Here is a 21,574-nt window from a genome sequence, read left to right on the forward strand (position 1 = left end):
ATCTGGATTGAACACCGAGCCCTGTGTTTATACGTATTCATTTGCCAGATGCTTCCTTACCAAAGTAACATACAAGAATGTGCATGTGTTTCAGTCAACAGAAAGAACGGGGTTTGGCTCTTTTTCCAGAACATGTCTATTCAGCTTGCATATTTGGGTTTCAAAGCAGATAGCTATTGAATGCAAAGTCAGAATAATTAGTTCACAGTCTGCATATTTGTTGGCTGTATGCATTTCCCTTTGGTCCATCTGAGTGTTTTAACATGTTTCTGCTGGGGCTGTCAATTAAATCATAGTTAATCAAATACATTAATGTTTGTTGGAAAAAGTCCCAAATGAAGATATCTGAAAGACATTACGTTATGGTGCAGACAAATAAATCATTGAACAGACATGACAAAAAGTGACCTTAGAATTATGCATGAGTTTTCAAGTCTTGTGTGGTCTTATTAACCTAATTTGCATACCTATTTGTGTCAATGAAAGCAACTGTTTTGTTATAATATCAATAGTATATCATTTTGCTTGAAGGGACAGTTCACCCACAGATACAAATTCATGTTCATGTTGTTCCAAACCCATAAGACGTTTTTTCTTTTGCAGAGAATATATTGAAGAATATTGGTAACCAGTTTTTTTTTTTTTTTTTTTAATAAAATATTGTCTTTTATGTTCCACAATGGAAAGGAATTCAGGTTTGGAACAACATGAGGATAGGTAAATTCATGTATTCAAGTGAACAGTTTTTGCATTGTAACAGTAGTATTTTGATGTACATTTGAAATGGCTGAATAATTTTTCCTGGTGGTACTTCTATGACCACTCTTAATGCCCACCTCACAAAGCCGCTGAATCATACTAGGTATGATACACACATGACATGTTATTGAGCTTCCTAAACAAATGTGTTCTAGGACAGAGGTGTGAGAATCAATGTGCGGCCTGTCATCTCGCTGCCACAAAGTCTCATCAATCTGCACAGATGTGACCGTCATCTCGGATAACACTTTTTACTTTGACCTTTGGATCTGTCAGAGTCATTCATTGTCACATAGAAAGGGGTCGTATGAGGCTAAAATGATTACAACAAAAATGCATGACTGCAAAGCTGGTATGTAAGCACATTTTATGAACAGTTTATTGGATTGTTTCCCTTGGCAATATTAGTGATTTAATGTAAACATCCATTATACAGTACTGCTCAAAGGTTGGAATCATTCTAATGCCGATTTGGTGCTCAAGAAATATTTCATATTATTATCAATGTTAAAAACAGTTGTGCTGCTTAATATTTTTATGCAAATATTGTTTTTTCAAGTTCAAAAGTACAGCATTTAAAATAAAATATATATTTTTTGTAGCATTTGTAAAATTCTTTAAAAAAAAAAAAATACTAATAATCTTACTGACCCCAAACTTTTGAACGATTGTGTATATTGTATCATACAGCAAGTATTTAGGGTACTATTCTTCGTCCTGATCATTAAAGTACCTCCTTGGGCCTCTTAAAATAAAGTTAAACTTCTTTGTAGCATGAAATAAAGATGAAATATTTCCATGTTTGATCCACTTTTGGTGTTTTGAGACCCTGCTTGCTTAGAATTACAGTACAGACACTTGTGTGGCAACTGAACTGAAGAGCCCCTTTGGCTCAGCGGTCCCATTGAGAAGTACTGTTGGCCAAGTCAAACACACGCTCCGTATTCCCCAGCTGCAGGAAGGGTTTGAGAATAGAGCAGACAGCATGTGAAACAGCTCTTTAGTGGGCTCTACGGAAGCCTTTCTGACATTATGGTGTCAAGAGGGAGCAAAAAGGCGAGAATTTGAAGGCAGAGAGGGTTTTCACACCCGCTAAGTGTTTGGTTCTATTATGAGCACTTGTGTTCTGCAAGTTGTCAGGGAGTTCAGATTCAGAGGGAAATTAACTTGTTCTGCTCCATCGTCCTTTAAACTAGCATAACAAGAAACGACTGAAGAAAATGGAATAGAGATAATGAATATAAAGGTTCCTGTGTGGTTTCCTTTGTAGCATGATCACTTGGAAACATTTCTGGACTAAGAACAAAAAAAAAACAAGAAAGTGTGATTCACAAGTCTATAGGAAGAAATGAATGGATTTGATTGATTTTGGTTCTGGAAATTGATTCTGGTTCAATTTTGACAGTGTATTTTACTGAACTGGTCTTGGGTTGCATTGCATTTCAACATAACACTCTTACGGCCAATGCAAATCAACAGACACAGACCAGCATCGACAATGGAAGCAGAATTACAATACCAATGTTGTCACATTTTATTTCTTTTCTTTCTTTTTTCCCCTTTGTATATGTTCTTGAAACATATGAAAATTTAATCTTTTCCCTCATTCTTTTCCCCGTTTTTCTGAAAGTATTGATAGATTAAATGGGCCAGCATATTGTATTTGTCAAGCTGACAGGGTTCTTCTACTTTGTTATTTTTAAAGTAATTAAGACTTGTATTCTTGTGAAAGGCTGAAGGTCTGAGAGAAGCAGAAAGGAATAACATGACTGTCTGTATTAGCCGGCTCCCAGTCAATGTTGGTTATAATATTGGGTGCTGAAGAAAAGCCTGGAGCAATGATGCACACATGCTCGAATGTAATGAGAGTCTGCCAGCACCAAACCTGTTAAGATATATATCTCAACAGGTTTGGTGCTGGCAGACTCTCTCTCTCTCTTAACAAATTAACAATGGGAAAAAAAGGTTCTGTATATCATAAAAAAATAATAAAAATATTGATATATCTGTTCCTAAGTGTCCTGTAAGCAGTGCTTTGCTGTGGGTAAAAACGATTGAATTTTAGGCCTCAAGCTTTCTGTTTCATTCTGTTCGCTGCCTTCCACCAGCATTTAATACCACATTATTAAGTTTTGATAGATTTATGGTTGCAGTTAGACTTTGTGTTGTGTCTATGCTAGATGAACAAGTAGAATTAATTTTTACTGCCAATTTTGCACATTCTTGCCTTTTTTTTTTCCCTGATTGGGATTCACAACAAGAAGAGGTGTGTTTGATTTTACATAGAGCAGAGCAATAAAATAAATTCCATAGTTATTATGCAAGAATATGAATTTTAATACAGTGAAACGGCTCAGTTCAATTTCAGAGAAAGAATTCTGGGATCCATTTTCTCATTATATGCTTATGCAATGGTGATCTCATATTGCTGCAGTCCACACAGCTGCTAGATGTTGTAGCATCTGTTTTTCATACTCGTATATTGCCTTCCACAAGGCATATGCAATGCAGCGTTAAGCCAGGAACACTGGCACAACAAATGTAGCATAAAATGCAATTGTCTTTCTATGCATCACAGACAGAATGGAGAAAGAGAAATGAGAGAGAGAGAGAGGAGGAGGAGGGACAGATAGAGTCATCTTCATTTAGAAGGCAATCAGCCACATTGTAATGGCAGATTAGAGTGTATCATTTTTTTCTGTTGTCTGCAGTGTTCCTGCGTGACTTTTGCCCATTTCCTCAGCTAAAAATAGCCCTGCTGAGCACACACTTCAAACCTGCCAGAGAGTACGCTGGAGGTCTCTCTCTTCCTCTCCCTCCGTTCTTTTCCTTTTCTTTCAGGCCAACCCCCACACTCATGATATAATCACATCAGCAGGGGCTCTCAACCTTTTTGGGTCCACAAAACATTTTTTGTTGGATCTCACAGGCATGGACTTCATGCCTGTCTCAATGACTTTTTTTCCCCCCATACAGTGGAAGTCAATGGTAACTAAAACTGATGACAGAATTTCTAGTTTTGAATGAACTTTAAGAATAACAACATATTTGGTCAAATCATTTGAGTGTGTTTGTGTGTCACACTGCAGCTCATCAAAGACCAGCAAAATAGTTAAAAGCATTCATCTCATCTTTTTGGCTCGTTAACAGAAATTAAGTACTAATAAGTGGTAATATACCTTATTTTTGTGTAATATTTTATATAGTTTTAGACAGACACTGTCTATTTTTCAAGTGTCAGTCCCAGTATTATTTCCTTGTTTTTTTGTTTTTTTTTCTTTGTGAAATTTAACCAACCAAGAATGAATGGAAGGATTGTTACTGCATTTTTATGTTCTGTGTGGTTATTAGGTCCACACATAACTGCAAATTACAGCCTATTCTGTCTAAGAACATTAAAAAACTCGAAACGAAACTTCTGATTCCGTAACCCTTGGCATCTCTGACACAATGGTTAACCTTTCTCAGCTATTTTAGGTGATTAAAGTTTGCGGTCAAACTCACATTGTTATATATACTGTAAAATAAATAAATAAATAAATAAATAAAAAGTTGAGCAAACCTAAAAAGTTTAAGGAAACCAGCTTCAGCAGATTTGTGAGTTTTCTCAACGTGTAGTTTATACAACAAAAAGTTGAGAAAACTCAAAAACTTCCTAAAAAATAAGTTGAGAAAACCTAAAAAATCTGCTGAAGCTGGTTGCCTTAAAATTGTAAGTTTGCTCAGGTTTTTTTTTTTTTTTTACAGTGTACTTATTTACTGGTTTATATGTACAAAACTGAATCTCGGGGCTTTTATACATCTACTATATCAAGTGTGAAGCTGAGTTTATCGCTGGAGGTTGCCAGGTCGCTGTACTGCTGGCTGCTAGCAAAGTTTCTTTAAGACAAGTCATGTCACTCGGTGGCCATCTTTGAAACGCCTCTCGGGCATCCAAGTGCAGCTCTTATCTCTTTGAATGGGGAAACATCAAATTCTCCAAAACTATTCACTAAGCTTACAGTTACAGTAAATTTCATATTTGAAATCACCAAAGAAATCTGACGACAACTGTATCATAAATGTTGTTTCTTTTGCTCAGATAGGGTTATAAAAAGCTTATTTTTCAGGCTACATCAGCCAGTGCGCATGCGCAGTCCTGAGCGCACGTCTCAAAACGCTGACTGTTTCTATAGCAACCGGGACTTCTAAAGACAGCTGCAGTGATGCGTTGACTTTACTTTGGCTCTTTCATTCAGAAGGCGGGGCTTCCTGCGATTGAGTGGCCATATTGAGCGTTGCATTTTTCCCCATTCAAAACTATACGAGTGACACGTTTTGGGTATTCTATAGTCTTTGCTGCTAGTAGGCAATCAGGATTTAGTGCCCTAACATTATTGTTGTGCCGCCAATAGCGCTTGAAACTGCTCACAATTGGAATGCCAGAGATAGCAAGTTTCCCATAAAATTAAATTATTACAATATCTAGCATTAATTAGAAAACAGAAAATACTAAAATGACAACTTGACTAAACTTAACAACTAACTATTAATAAGCAGCAAATTATGAGTTTACTGAAAGGGAAACTCTATGTGTTCCCTATTCTAAGGTGTTACCATTCACATTATTGAGGAAGAGTTGCTTTTGCAGACTTCTGATGTACTTGAGACTTTAGTGGACTCCATACAATGTGTGTTTGTGTTCACAGGGGCCTCTTCCTGTTGTTATTTCAGCAGACATCTGAGAAGGACCACATTTCATGCTGACTCCTCTCCAAGTTGCAGAGTGGTAAATCAGCACAATCTCCATTTGAAATTCATTGCCAGTAATATGTACAGTTATAGTAAATCTAGAGCACTCATTTGAGTGCTTTCATTATACAGCTCTTCTTTCAATCACTAACAGTATACTGGAAGAGAGGAGGTAACATCACACAGATAGGAAAACAGTGCTTTATGATTTTGGCCATCATTTTGCCATCTGGGACAAATTTGGGAAATTGTAAATGATTTCTGTCATCATCGGGCCAAATCGATAGTCTTGGATCTGTTGTAGCTCCCAGTTCAAATTGATTTCAATGGGGCTGACGTTTCTTTACTCATTACAAGATTCGTGATCCATTTTTGGTCGATCTATTCCTTTAAATCAAGACACTGTAATCAGTCTCACATTCTGTATGTCATATGCTTGATGGTGGGTCTGTGACATAACTATTTCAGACGTGAATGGCGTGTCCCTCTTCTTCTCATCTCCGTTTCTCTCTCTCCCTGCTTTGCTCTCTGAATTTCGGTGTTGTGTTACAAATATCGATCTCTCGTGCCATTGCGATCGATTTTTTTCTGCTTTCAGCATTCAGTTACTTTGAAGCTGCAGTGACCTCCATGCCAAGGTCGTGGTGTGGACTCTTTTTTTAACTATTTTTAGAACTATATCTTTATCATTATCTTTATAGTTATCGTGCTTGTTGTGAACGGACCTTTACTCAAGTAAATATTAAGATTATTACTTTTACATAAGTAATTATTTCCATTTACTTTTACTTGAGTACAGTTTTTTGATACTCTACCCAAGAAGAGAACTCTCTGCCAGCTTATCCCAGCCATTTTGAGAGTCAATTATTTTGTCTATAAAGGAAGACATTTGTCAACGTTCACTTTTTTAGGTTGATGACAGGCCGCTTTGGCTTCTAAATTGCAGGTCTCCTCCAACAGCTAAATATCAAGCCACTTCCACATCACCACAAAATGTATGTTCTAGGATATTTTTGGAGTGCGGCCCCAAAGTACAGAGCAAAGCTTTTAGGATAAGGCCGTAAATGGGGAAGGTAAGAATAGATCCATTTTGTCTTCAACCATGTCTTCTCTAAAATGGAAATACTTTTGTGTCTGCAAAATGGTGTTATTCTTATCTTCATATAACACATGAAATATTCTATACGCAGAGAGAAATTTGCATATATTCGCCCCTATACAAATGCTTGTATATGACATCACTACTTGTGGACGGCGCCACAAATGTATAAGGCCCAAATGATGATTGATGATTGTGGTGTTTGTTAATAAACAGAACCTTTTATTTGGTTAAAAAATACCTTTTAGATTAAAGGATCCTTCGAAAACAGCAACATTTTACTGATTAAGAACTGTGACTCACACCGTTTACCATTATTATACAAAGAGAAAATCTAATCTTTGCTTTAGGAAAAAATAAAAAAAATAAAAATCTGGTCCAAATATGAAAATCTGCTTGCATGATAGAACTGCAATAAGAGCAGACATTTTTTGCTTGCTCTGTCTGTCTGTTTTGCATTCAGAGTGGTCTGCTTAAATAAATTTCATAATCTAATCATAATCATAAATAAATTTATTTTAGGCCACACCTGACACATTTTTGTAGCTTTTTAGGGCAGCGGGGCTTCAGTTTCAATTCAAAACAGCTCAGGTCTTCTGTGGTTTCAGTGCTGATCTGCTCTCAGAGATTATGTAGTGTATTTAGACTTTGAACAAATCCCTGAATAGTATAATGGGGGTGTTTGTTTTATTTTGGTGGTGCGTGAAACCCGGGCTGTTATACAGTGTTTTAGACATTAAGGCTACTGTAATCAAAGCAGCTGTTTTGGTTTTTACCATCTGTCCACTGAAAATAAGAAGGCACAGATTTATATTTGTCTTTTAAAAGGTTAATCATCTCATCGCCAATGCTCATCCACCACATAATCAAACATCTAGCACTTTACTCTTCAGTGTAAGCCAATTATCTGCTTACAGGTAATATGATCAACCTTTGCCCTGCTAAAAGTGTGTGTGAGTAATGTTTAGTATGTGTGAGTGTGTGGCCATTGTGAGTGTGTGTGTGTGTCTTCCTCAAACCTCTATTCTCTTTTCCACATCATGAGCTCATGAAGTATTCATGCTCAGCACTGTTCTAATTCAGTTCTCTTTCGCTCCTGCGGTGGACAGTGGACAGTTCAATATCACCTCTCATCCATCTCTGTGTCGTTCGTCTGAATTGCTCTTATTTCACAGTGACTCTCACTCTCACGGGTACAAATCAATGTGATTAAAATAATCTCTCAAAATTTCATGAGTTTCACTCTTGGGTTGATCTGAAGAGTGGCCATTTATTCAAGTTCTTGATATAAAATATGTTGATATGCCCAGTCTTGCTGTTTATTAAACGGATAGTTCACCCAAAAATGAAAATTATTTCATTAATTACTCACCCTCATGTCGTTCTAAACCCGTAAGACCTTTGTTCATCTTTGGAACACAAATGAAGATATTTTTGTAGAAATCAGTACAGGTATAGTTACAGACTCTGGTAACTCTACATTGATAGTCTATCAATACCTTCAGTGCACTGGTGAAATGAGACTAGAGCTTTCAGTAGTTTCATTAATTGAAATTTAGTTAAGAAATCTAATGGGCAAGAAGTTGGTTTTGGAAGTCATTTGACATACGATAGACATTAGATACTTATGTTTTTGCTGCAGCAGCCATCTGATGGTCTTCTCATTAATATTTGTACAAGATGCAATATTTTTACTTGTTAAGCTTCACTTACTATTACATTTCACCAAAAATAGTGATTTTACTTTTGTTAAAGGGGTCATATGACGTTGCTTAAAAGAACATTATTTTGTGTATTTGGTGTAATGCAATGTTTATGCGGTTTAAGGTTAAAAACACATTATTTTCCACATACTGTACATTATTGTTGCTCCTCTATGCCCCGCCTTTCTGAAACATGCCGATTTTTACAAAGCTCATCATTCTGAGAAGCGAGGCATGCTCTGATTGGCCAGCTATCCAGTGCGTTGTGATTGGCTGAATACCTCAAGCGTGAGACGGAAATGTTACGCCTCTTACCGTATTGTGATGCCATGTCCCGGCGCGACGACACAAAAACAATAAAAACCCATTACAAACGAGGCATTTGTTGCATCCAGTGGGACATAATTACTGATTATAATGACTTATACTGTCTTTTTACACGTCGCATTGCATCGCGCCATGTAAACATTACCATGTCTGCAATTGTGATCAGAGAAATTACAAACAACAAGCGCTACTCTACACAGATCAAAACTCACATTTGAATAGTCAGTGGCAAATTCTTTAAATATGAAAACATACTTACCCACTTTATAGAAACAGCCTTTGAGCATAGCTGGCAGGCTACTCCTAGGTTCAGGAAATAGTCCTCCGTAAAATGTGCTGCACACACTCTAATATTTGGGTTGAACTGTTCTGGAACAGTGTTGTAAGGCGTCTCCAGGACATGGCGCCGGTGGCAGCAACAATACTACAGCGAGAATAAAAGTCCTGCCCCCTTTCTTTGCGTATACGTTTGGGCGGTGTTTTGTAAATCTCCCCACACCGTGACGTAGACATGTGGGGGCGTGTTTGAATGAGCCGTTTTAGGGGTGTGTGGTCGAGTCTTAACTTTTATAAAGAATATCTCTTTGGTTTTGAGACTTTAGTCTTTGCAACTTCAGGGATCTTATCTATGCACAAACAGCTTGTAACACTCTAAAGAGAAAGGAAAACTTAAAATCGCATCATAGGACCCCTTTAAACATTCCATTTTGATATTTGATTTATAGATAAATTACAGAATAAAACCATTATCATATTTGCTAAACATATTTCTAAATGTCATGCATGAATATAATAACTTTTGCTGTTTATTAGCAGCACATTGTCGTCCAGGTTAACGATCAAAATTATATTGTATACAGCATTACATTTTTAGTATTAGTATCATCTGCACATCATCTGTTGGATTTGTTAACGCCTACTTTCATTAAATCATTTACTACTGGGCAAACTTATATAATTAATATAAATGACAAATACAAATATATTTATATTTATATTATATAATGTTCTTTTTTTTCACTAAAAAATATTTGTCATAGCACATGATTTTACTGCCCCATTGATTAAATGAAGAACGTTTTTTCAATAACTAACCCCATTAATCTAACTGCTTCCTCTGGATGGTCGTTAAGCGTCCTCAGAGTACTAAGTGTGTAAGTATCAAATGAGGTCAAACAAACTGAAACTGTCTTGGGTTTTCCCCTGTTTTGGCCCTGTCCTCTAACAATACTGAGCTGAAGGGCAAACTCCCTGGCAACATTTTGTTTGCTGCAGTATTCATCTTTACAAGTGCTTGGAGAAAATCCCAATCCAATCTTCTTTTTAATGGAGTCACGTTTCCTTCACTCCACCATGGTGCAGGCTGACACTGGCCAAATGCGGTACATCCTCAAATACTGAACATTCGCAGAAAAAAAAATGGAGATTAAAGGACTATTTCAGGTCCAATACAAGTTAAACTTAATTGACAGAATTTGTGGAATAATTCTGATTAGCACAAAAGTAATTCCAACTTGTTCCTTGTTATCTTTAAAAAAATTAATAAAAAGTCAAAATCAAGGTTACAGTGAGGCACTCACAATGGGAGTACATTTTTGGAGAATTTAAATGCAAAAATTTGAAACATACAATATTGTAAAAACACTTTTATTAATGCTTCTGTCGAAGCTTGTTTATTAATTAAGCTATAAGGCTGTTTCGATTACAATTTTTACAGCCATTTTTGTGTTTCCAGTGTTATGATGGAAAGGCAGTTGTAAAATTAAGTTGTAAAATCTATTAAATATTGAGCTATTACACATATGGCAATTTATGATGTAATGTTAGTTCTAGAATTAGTCACTATAACAAAAAAATATAATATATTGTATGTACAGGTATAGGCCTATTTATGGTTCTAAGTTATAATAAATTATAATACGTTTTTCAGCTCATTTTGGGATTTTTATTTTTTTTTTATGGCAAAGTTGTTGTAAAATATAAATTTACACAGAAAAGGTCAAAAAGTCATTTTTCATTTCCCAAACTGAAATCATGTTCACATGCATATTGTTTAGATCTTGTGGCTGTACTATTAAATATACCATTTGCGTCCATTGCAAGTCCCACACTTTAACCCATGTTTTTGCTTTTGTTAAAAAAGTGTATTTTCACGGTAACACGGTAATCAACATTGTTCCACAAATGCTGCCGATTGAGCTTAACTTTGTTGAATCTGGAACATGCCTTTTAACACGAAGAGAAATTGGATTGAAAATGCCACAGTTTCCGTTCATTCCTCTAATATGCAGCCAAAACAAATAAAAAGCCTCTTCCTCCCTGAATCCGCCTCTCACTTTAATGGCTCATAGAAGAATCTTGTATAAAAAGCACATGTCTGACGGTGACCTGAATTACAAGCGCTTCGTACTGAGTCATTGCCTGTGCCATTTCACACAAAAAGCCTATCAGCAGCACTCAGAAAAGGAGAGGGGACTTGCAGAACTATCTGACTTATTTATGTAAGCATCCAATAGACGGTCATGCTGCATGCACAATATTGGCAAGCCAAGGTCCCAGCCTATAGAGACAGAGTGCCCTCAGATAACCTCCACATAGTCACAATTCATTATTCACCCTCACTGAGCACAAAGAGCTCATTCTTTCTCCCCTCCCCTCTCTCCCTCTCCCTCTCTCTCTTTCTGTTGTGCTCTTTCTTTTCCTTTACTCTCTGTCTCGCTCTGTTGTTTGCTGTTTATCCCTCCTCCCCCTTAGTAACAGTTGCTACCTTGTGTATTTGTGAGCTCTGTCTGTTCCTGCTGTGTTGGTCATAATCATTCTAAGTGGTCTTTCTCTGCCAAGTAATATCCATCGCCAGGGGCTTAAACTTAAGTGTTGCGTAAAATACAGGAATCAAGCCAAGATGTCAACAGTGAGTTTTCTTACAGTAAATCTCCATATAGCAGTGCTAAAATTCAGAACATAAGAATTGGCTCCCTTTCAGTTCATAAGTTTGAATCAGAATTCAATTTTTTACACCCCACAGGAAGTTGAATTGGAATTTGAATTGGAATGACAGGAAGAGAAATGTACTGTATTGCAGTTCGAAGAAATTTAAGAAAGTCACTCCACGGAGGAATTTCATTAGTCACCTTCTGGCACATTGAAAAACGTGCCTCTAGCCTATACCTGCCTTTTTTGAAGAAGTCCAAAAATGTACCTATACATGCAATTCACTGCGGTTTCTAGCTGAAATCAACACTAGTAAAGCACCAACAACTTTTATTCCTTTTCACACTAATTATGATTACAGCGCAGATTATCAATGAATAAAGACTTATTTTCACATGGTTCCTTGCACAATACTATGACCTCAAAACACTTTTACCATAGTGCATGATTTGTAAACTAGTACACTTTTATGTTTGCAGCGCATAACCAGTTCCATATGAATGGCTTTTCTGACAAAAGTAAAAAGTAAACTTGCTCGGTAGCTCACCTGATACAGATGCAGACACTCTGGTACAAGTCCTGTGAATTCCGAGTCACGATAAAATACTATATTGAAATGCCACGGTAATGTTATCGGTTAGCTTTACTGTAGGTGGTACATTATTTTCAAATGCATTAAACTTTTAACGCTGGACATTTTATTTCCAAAGTGGTGCAATACGTACAACTGCCAGTGAATACAGAAAATATATAATATTGTATGTGTTGCTCACATCATTGAAGCTATATAAAATGTAAGATAAAATAAATAAATAAATAAAGGTATTAATTTATGTTGCTAACTCGGTTGAGATGGTTATACACTAGAGGTTAGTCTACTGTCACAACTGTCGTGTGGTAGTGGTCCATTCTAATGATCTTACTGGCCAATTCAAACATCTCGGGTTTTGCTGAGTCACATGCTTCAAAGAAAGAATAGGAGAGGGCTGTACCTTATTCTAATCTCTTTGTTTTGTTCCTGCTCCTCTTCTTCTTCTTCACCTGAACTTATGTGGCTTTTCTCAAGCTGCACTTTCGCCCTTGATCTATTTTCATTTTTCTCTCAGGTAGTATTTCATATGCATACTGTTTTCACAAATGATTCGTATGTCTAATTTATGACTTTGTCATTTGCAACTATTTCAAGTATGTGACCTTTAAATACGGTCCAGTTGATGAAACCTCAGTTATGTAGATTATGTAGAGATAAACGCCATTTGTTTTCGTTTTGTTTTCAACATGGAATTAATTAAATAGTTCCAGCAAAATATGTTTAGTACAACCATGATTTTATTTTTCCATAACGAGATTGGTAATTGACAGCAAAACGATAACAGCATAAAAAATACTTAAATCAGCGATATGAAGTGAAGACAATCTAATCTTACTCTGAGACATGGAGCATAACAGAGCAGTGGAGGGAGAGAGAGATTCTGCAGGTGTACGGAAAAAAAATGTCTGCCAGGAAAAAGCGGAGTGTGGTTTGGACACATGCCGCAACTTTGTCACTGCAGCTGTTCTGGCTCAACGGAGGAGGAGTAAAATCCTTCTTAAAGGCACAGTGTGTGATTTATCCGAATGTTTTCATTTGCACCAGATGTGATTGTCTCACAAGATAATACCTTTAGATAAGTCATAGTCTTTCTTCAGCCATAATAATAAAGGAGAAAACAAACCATTTACAGGCTCTGGATATGCTTCCACGTGTCACTGACCATCAACGTTAATTGGCAAGAAGTATATACATACGAATTCAAAAGGGAGAGGTGAGAATTCACCAACACCTTCCCAGGAAAATAAATCAAGAGTTTAGAATCACAGTATGCCTCATTGCGATGACATTTAATGACCTAATATTGATGTAGCTCCGGAAATTACAGAGGCGAGAGTCTCTGATGTGTTTTGTTGGACTTTACTTTGAATCACACCACAGCAGAACCATTGTGACATGTGCGGCGGTCTCGGCAGACCCGGCTAGCTGCCGGTTGTTTTGCGGCTATTTGGGTCTAGACAATGGAATGGGCCCCCGAGGGGAAATAAATGCTGACTCACACCATCCTTGTTAGCGTGTAGGGACACAGGCAGTGCCCTAATCTCTCCATCCATCACCCGCTCTGTGATTCCATAATGACCTGCTTTACCGCCTCTGTAAGGTCTGTGGAGCCACGGTCTCCATGCCAGTTCCTCCACACAGATGGCCAGAAATAACATGTTTTGTCGTAATCACTCATGAAGTCCATTTTTCACTGGTTATTATGGTGCTTGTGGACCTACTCAAGGTTGATGATGAAATCTGCAGTCAATGGTTGCCTGATGCTTGCAGTATTTAAATGGCATTAGTTGGGGAAACCCCTCTCAGAATACTGGCTGTGTGTTTATTGGTGTATGTGAAGGCAACTAATGTGCCAATATGCCATCAAAATTTCAAAATAATGACATTAGATGTCAAAGTGTTGTATGTAATATAGACGCTGATAAAAGTAAATGGCCATTGGTGTTTTCGTTGACAGGTTTTTTAATTAGGCAGCTCTTTTGAATCTATGAATAAACACTGTTGCAGTGTGACAAGTGTGAACGTCAACCTGTTGTGTGATGCAATAAAACTAATCAGAACGTTTGATTTTTATTATAGGCTATATGTGAAGCAGGATTTCGCTTTACCCAGCATGATGCTGCATAAATAGAAACCAAGCAATAAAATAAAATGTCCTTTAAATAATCAGGGTTATTATTGTAAGCTAAATAAAACTAAACTAAACTAAAAAAAAAAAAAAAAGTTACTTGAAATAAAATAAACTTTAACTGAAAATATGTATAAAAATATTATATTTGTTTAAATGTATACTATTTTTCTTTCATTTCATTAAGTGCTAAAATACTAAAACTAAAACTGAAATACAATTAATAAAAACTCTATAAACATAGTTTATAGACAAAAACACACAACAAAATTACCAAAATATTAAATACATTTTTTTTAAAGAAAATGCAAAATATAAAAACAAAAATTAATCCAAAATATTAATACAAATTTTAATAGGATCTCTATGATACTAACATAAGACTGTCTTTATTATTGTTATTATATTTTACAATTTTGAGAATTTCAATTTTGTGTTACAGCATCATAAAACAGTAGATATATTTATGCAAACAACAAGTAAAACTAAAAAGCAACATTTATAATTAATGTACGCCTATATTTATATTTATTTATATTTTTTAACTCATTTAGAAGAAATGCAATATTTATTAAAAACCCATTTTGAATTTAGGTATTTTCTGCAGAAAAGATATAAATTCTTTGCAAGGCCTGAAATAAACCAATGAATCATTTTTCACTTCTATTTTGTTATTTAATTCCCAACATTTCTTACAAATAAACACCATCTTACATTTCCAGTTGTCAGTTTAATAAATGATGAATAAATGCAAACAAACAAAACAAAGCATTTGGTAATATTGTTTTGTGTTGGCACTGTCCTGTTAGTGGCTGTATTGTGATGTGTGAGACGTGTTAATGGAGAGCACTGGATACTGCATCGACTCATCTCTCATGTAACGAAAAGTGGTTTCCATGGCAACTGTTTATTTTGCTTCATAAATCAGGACCATAACAATCGGAAGGGCTGCTACTACACTATTAAAGCATATGAGAAAGCGATAAATCAAACATCGAAGTATAAATAAACTGATCCTACAGTTAACACACAAAACAGTAACAAAACAAAGGCAGTTACAGTGTTTCGAACCGTTTGGTTATTTTGAGGCAGGGTTTGAATGAACAGGCACGCCTGTGTACGTGTTTTGAATAAGCAGTCCGCACAGATGGACGAGCGGTATGCGTTTTAGGAAGCACTCAAACATCACAGCGATCACGGCCCTGCACCGCCCCATGCTGCACAGCCACATTAAGCAGGCTTAGCTGAATGTAGGTGAAAGGGCTTTCTCTCTCTCTCTCGCTTCCCGAAGCAGCTCCCTGCAGAGGAAGGAAAGAGTGGGGGAGGGGACCTTGTGGTATTCTGAGGAAAAGCGGGAAGAAAAGATCATGGCGATTTTAGTTCTTACTGAAGGCAACTTGACAGGTTTGTCTGTACAAGGTGAGTCACGGCGCACGGCCCGCATGTGCTCCCAACAAAGGAAATCACTCTTTCAGGAATCCCCACACATAAAACGGCAAAGTAAAATGTCAGACTACTTTTTCATATAAGGAACAAGCCCTGACAGAACAAGGAAGAATATTTTGCTTCATCCGAGAGCTTGCCGATTAAAATCCACCCTCGGGTTGCGTAAACAGAATGAGTCTCGGATTGCCTGTGGCTGCGATAGCAATGTAATCGATCAAACATTTGTGTTGTCTGTAACAGATCGTGACACCACAATCAAGAATGTTTATCTGTGTTGATCATAATGCAAACATTCCTCATGATTAATGACTGTCTACAATGTCCTGAGGCACTGCGCTTTTTTCCCACCCTTTTCCGTGAAGCATCAAGCATCATATTAAAAGAATTTAAGCCGAACCCTTTCTTTGTAATTAATATTAAGTTTCGTAAATTTCTGACGTCATTATGTGTGTGTGTGTCACTAATTTGCAGTAATTAAATGTCATTATGCATACTGGAATATTAAAAATGTTGAGTAAAAGCCAGGACGATAACTATAACAGTAACTGTAACGACACAGAGGAACAATATTGTTGGAATCACTTCTCGAACTATTTGTTTCCAGCTGATAAACAATAAAAACATGATAGCCAATTAGAATCCACCTGACTTTAAAGAGCTGGAGCATGTAAAGTGGCAGGCGACATAACAACAGCATACACTCAATATGTTCATATGTAATAACAATGTGTGGATGCTAATATAGTCATTGTTGTAATTGTCTTTATAGTTATCGAGAATATAGTTTATAGAATGGACAAAAATGAATGAAAATTATATGATGAAATACTAAATGTAAAGAATATTTTGTTAAAGGACAATACTAAAACTGTTTTATTGAGATTTTTCAGCTTCTTCTTTGATTAGCTGTTGAAATCAATGCCCCAGCTGTTAAGGTGCAGTAACATTTAACATTGCATTGTGAAATTTTGCGGGCAAAATCCAGTCATCCATTCAATCAGGAGTTTCTCAAAGATTTCATTCATTTTCAAGTTGGTCACGTGAATTCGCCTGGCTAACCTACAGATGGCTGATGGCTGATGGTGACTTCTATGTGAGCTGTAGTCAATCGACCTTTCTTGTCCGCGAAACTACGCTGACATTTCGCTAGCACGTGCACCTTTAGTGTCGCCACCTAAAGGACCCGCCTGTTAGTGCAGTCAGTTCCATGCATATCTTGCTGATGACAAAATTTATGTAGCAGCCCATAATTCTCTACACTTTTACACCTCTTTACAGCAGTTAAGATCACTAAGTGCCATTTGCTCAGTAGAGCTAAAATCAGTTTGGTTCCATCCTTCACTTCAGTCATTCATTATTGCCGTTCACTGACAGCATGTTTCAACAGGAACCAGTTTGAGACATAACAAACATACCTGGCTTGTCATTTACTTCAATAGACTGGGCCACTTCACAGCTTTTCATTTAATGGGTGTCCTGTCCACACTACTAGATGTGAAGGTGAAAACATGCTTTTGTTCAGTCGCCTGCCAATTTTGATTGTTATTGTTGCATGCTGGGAGCTAATTAGTGTGTTTGGTTTTAGTTTTTTCCAGACTTGAGTGACATTTAGAAATGAACAATGAATGGTTTCTCTTTTCACAAAACTTTCCTGTGCTCCTGATTTTCATGAGAATGAATCATATTATTTAGAATGAGCTCTGACACTGTTGCTAAGGAAACCACGGTTCTGGTTTTGATTGGCTGAGCTGTATCTAGGCAGTGAGATAGTTCACATCATTGCTGCTCTTTACAACATCATGTAATGAGCAGAGTGCAGCACAGAGAGCCCAGCTCCTTTGATGTTTTGATGTTGTTGCTATTTGCTAACTTTTTTTTTTTTTTATCACATATGGGAAAGATATGTAAGAGTGGAGTCAGAATGATTTAATGCAGTGGCCTATATGGACCCTTTTCCCATTTCTGGCATTCTCAGAAGAGTAAGTCATGATAGTTGGGTAAATCTCTATAGTGATGAACGGAAACTACAACAAATATCTTTTTTGTGGTCCCATTTGCCCCAATAGGAAAATATAACATTACTAAGACTCTCCATAAAAGGAAAAAATATAGAGACTGATTACGTTAGTCAGAAGTGGGGGAAAATGTCAAATTTGCTGTTGCTTCTTTAGCCACTGAGAAACACTGGCACAGCAATGTTAACCAGTTTTCTTTCATATATTTCCAAAGTAATGAAATGTATAGTGCCATAAATGTACATTAATTAAATTAAAATATTAAAAAACTGCTAGATTCCCAATGCTATGATGTTTACAATAACATGTTAACAGAACAGTAAGGTCACGACCCACCAGTTGAGAACCACTGATACAAATATACAGCGTATGCAATCACCTCTCGATAAACAGGATCCCTTTTCTATATTTACAGCACGGCCAAGAACAGAATATATGGATTTGTGGTTTCAACCAAGACTTTTCAGGGTACAGATCAGGGGATATTTCAGGACAGTCTTCACCTCACAACACCTCCAGGCTTTCATATCTCTGTCCAAACAGAGCATCCAAGTAGTCTAGCATTGACATATTATTTTTGCTCTGTAGAAAGATCTCAAGTCCTCGCTCAAGGCTGCAACGTCGTGATTCATAGACATAAGAGCTAAGAGGAACTGAAATAGCTTCTCATGTCAACTTCTGCTTATGGACAGCACCGCACACAGCTTGTGTAGAGTCTGTACATGGAGGAATACTAACCAGTATGGCTTTGTTTCTTCTGTTGGAGACAAATAAGATACTTTGAAGAATGTTTGAACTGTTTTTGTCCGTTGTGCTTTCATTTTTTTAATATCTTCTTTTTGTGTTTTCAGTGTAGAAAGTCATACAGGTTTGGAGCAATACAAGATTTAGTAAATGATGGAAGAATTGTTATTTTTGGGTTTCTTTAAACAAGGAAAACCCTCTTGTCCAGCAGTGTCTCAATGAATATGAGTTAGTGAGTAAAGTTACAGAGGAAACAGCACTCCCACTCTGAGGTGCCTCACATCTTCTGCTCAGGGTCTCGCCGCAGTTTCAGGCGAATTTGAAGAGATGTTCTAACCCGTCCTCCATCCAGGTCTGGCAGCACACCCACGCTTTCTGTGGGCTGTCTGCGTGCATATTTATGTTCCAGTAATGCCTGAGAAGAAACATGAGTCACGAGAGGGGGAGAAAGAATAAAAATGTGGCATGGTAGCTAGCCCACACTATCAGTCTTGTTATAAAATAGAATACAGTACTTTGGATTATTTCAGTATTTGCGTAAACTCTGCATGGTTCACCCAAAAAATTTCTCACCCTCATGTCATTTCAAACCTGTATGACCTTCCTTCTTCTGTGGAAGACAAAATATGATATTTTGAAGAATACTGGTAACCAAACAATTATTGACTTTCAATGGGCCAATTTTTTATTTTATTTTTTTTTAAACTGAGGCTCACTGAGGCATTTCTATTAGGGATGTAACAATGAACTCAACTCACGATGCAATACGATTCACGATTACATGATATGATTTTCTCACTTTTTTTTTTTTCCCAAAATGAGACTTAAGACAAGTTATAAATGTAAAGGTGTCCTTTTATTATTTCTCAGACAAAAGGTTGCACATTTCTTTGTGAAATTTTAATATGTCAAATAACAAAACTAAACTGAAATTTTAAAACAAATCCCAAATCAAATAAATAATACAAATAAAAGAAATCTCTTCATATAAACAAACTAACTGGATTTTGATCACAATCCAAACAAATATGCTGCAGATTTACTATAAATTAGATTGTATAATTAAGAAGCTTGCTGCAAAGCCAGAATGGTTTGACTTTAGCTTTGTGAAACTATACAGCATAAAACACCTGAATAAAACAAAAACAGCAGACGGCTGAATGAGTTGCAAATCCACTCTCTGACAGCAGGTGGCGCTTATGGGACAGTGGAAATACAGCGTTTCCTTGGTTACCTCTGTTAACAAAGCAGCATTACAATTATAAACACAACTTTAATTGGTGTTATATGGAGGCAAGATAAAACAAAAACAAAAACATAAAAAACATCTAAACTTTTCTAAAGACAGTCAGTTCCCTTCAGAGATACATTGTTACATGCCTAATTTAATGAAGCTTTATTTCACAGATCTCTGGAATACTTGAGTAGACTGGAATACTTTTTAGTGTAAAAATTAGTGTCTAAAACAATTTTAAAAAGTCACAGTTTAATAAATAATGGCGCATTGTGAAATACAGTCTACATTAAAATAAATTAAATCAAAATAATGAGAAATAAAAATTTTTTTTTTTTTTTTTTTACTCTGAGGAAGAAATGGCTTATTTTATCTGTCCATTTGTTTGTTTTACTTACTGATAAATAAGCATTTAATAATGTAAAGTCAGCCAACCAGACTCTCTACTTCACATTAGGGTCTTTATCACCCTGTCAAAGTTTAATTTGCATTAATGACTAAACGAAAAAAGCTGTAATCCTTCTAGTGCCTATTTACCATGTAATTAATATTCATGAGTGAAGGAGTTATATATAGGTTATATACTGAATACATACACAATATTAAGCAGCAACATGGTTTTCAGGTTATTGTGCTGCAGACGGGTATTTAAAAGAAAGCAAAACTCTCTGAGAAAATGTAAAGAATGAAGAGTAAAAAGAGAGAACCTTGCACATATTGATGGTTTAGTCTCCAAATTTAATTCGGCGAAAGTGATAAGACCCATCAGGAATCAATTCCTCACACCGGGCCTTCAGACAGAGGCTGTCAGCGGGCCGCCTGGCAACCCTTAGCAGGAACTAAAAGAAGGTGACTTCCCTATGGATTTTTACCGCCTTTAAAAGTGTGTGTGTGTGTGTGTGAGTCTCAGACTTGTTCACAATCTCAAGGTCAAGGATGAGAGGCGTGTGTTTCCTCCCCCCACTGGTGAGTCAGCCTCCATTACACACACACACACACACACACACTTCCAGCAGGGTGACAGCGCCGTGTGTCGCTTTGCCAAAGCACTTAGTATGATGAGCCTGGCCAAACGCTCGTGTCTAAGTGCACCGAAAAACACAAGAGGATGTGCGCTGAGTCAATTCTGCCCGTCTCAGCATAGCACCACAAATCACATTTTTTTCACCGTTTTTCCATTGCCGTCATATTTTATCTTCCCTTTGCTTTGAATCTCATTTACACTTTCACTCTCGCTTCACACCTAGACATTTTGTCCTCTATTTCCACAAGACACCTCATTGTAAGACCAAAAATAAGCAGCGCTCGCTGATCTTCATTAGATTTCACACCAAAATATTTTGATTCTGAGCGCCTGCCTTTATCTGATTAACCACGGTTCTGTGTTCCCACCTTCCAGTGGTCTGGAAAGATATCGTAGACTTGTTTTTCCAACAGAGTAACTGGGGAATGTGGGCTGCTGTTACTGTCTGACTTGATAGACTGTGCTCTGTTGCAGGAAAATGTGCTGATAAGTCTATTTTCCTTTTTCCCTCCTATAAGACAATATTCCCATTGAAGCCTGCCAGTGAAGATCCATATCGTACATGGTTACTCAGAAAACAGAGCGTAATATTGCTGAAGGAAATGGCTGGGGAAGAGGTGGAGGTGGTTAGAGTGGTGGATGTAAAAACATTAGGGAGCACAAAAACCCGCGTCTTATTCGGGAAACCACCCGCAACCCAAGGCGTGTGTGTTTTCTATCGATCATAGCAGCAGTAATTCAACAAATGATGATCAAATGATGGTGAAAAGCATCGTGACTGGCCATATATCTGGATGTGAGGTGTAGTGAACCAATTTTCAGCTGGATAATTGTTTATTAG

The sequence above is a fragment of the Onychostoma macrolepis genome, chromosome 11 (genome assembly GCF_012432095.1).
Source record: "Onychostoma macrolepis isolate SWU-2019 chromosome 11, ASM1243209v1, whole genome shotgun sequence".
NCBI classification, from domain to species: domain Eukaryota; kingdom Metazoa; phylum Chordata; class Actinopteri; order Cypriniformes; family Cyprinidae; genus Onychostoma; species Onychostoma macrolepis.